At 37.4% G+C, this 665-nt stretch overlaps 1 protein-coding gene across 1 annotated transcript in view; it reads left to right on the top strand.

Annotated features, from left to right (window-relative positions):
• Positions 1-665, top strand: part of LOC107578895 (talin-1-like) — a 5036-nt gene that overhangs the window by 743 nt on the left and 3628 nt on the right. The window lies entirely within an intron of this gene.

The following is a 665-nucleotide window of genomic DNA, read 5'->3' as shown; positions in this document are numbered from 1 at the left end:
TTTTTTTTTTTTATCAGACTTTTAATCAGATCAGTAAAAAATCAGTTTGTCATTCACTGTTAGTCTTCCTCTATCCCACATTTAATAACTTCTCCCACATTTCATAAAAAACTTAATACATAGCCTACAGCTGTCATGGGCAGCAACACTAGTCAAATTATCCATATTTGGCTAAAATCCCAGCATAATATCTCTGATTTTGGTTTTCCTTTTTTAGCTTTTGTTCCATCCAAATTCTCTTCCTTTCAAAGAGTAAAGAGAGAAAAAAATACCAGAGAAGCCAAAACATACCACAGAAATCAAGCGTAAATCTAGTTTGTGCTGCGGCGCTATAATGGGCCTGTATCAGGGTGCGGCTGGGTCCCAGCTGTTATGTAATAGTCCTCAGTACTGCTCTACATACTTGTCTTAACCTGTGAGTCATTCGTCTGTTTGACAGACTGCTTTCGTCCAAACTCAACAGCTTATGTGGAATGTGTAGTGGTCTTAAATAGCTTGTCTGTCAGTGTTGCCGCATTACATTTGGAGGACACTATCTAATCCCTCAGAGGAAAAAGCTCAAATTCTTTCCTGGCATCACCAATGAAAATTATAGTCAAAGTGTTTACATAAACTGAGCAGTAATCTCGGCCCAACTTTAAGTAAAACAATTCGTATTTTCTAAC

Source organism: Sinocyclocheilus grahami, unplaced genomic scaffold (assembly GCF_001515645.1).
Source record: "Sinocyclocheilus grahami isolate Dianchi unplaced genomic scaffold, SAMN03320097.WGS_v1.1 scaffold12583.1, whole genome shotgun sequence".
Classification (NCBI taxonomy): Eukaryota; Metazoa; Chordata; class Actinopteri; order Cypriniformes; family Cyprinidae; genus Sinocyclocheilus; species Sinocyclocheilus grahami.
The sequence above is the reverse complement of the archived record's forward strand: the minus strand, read 5'-3'. Positions and strand labels throughout refer to the sequence as shown.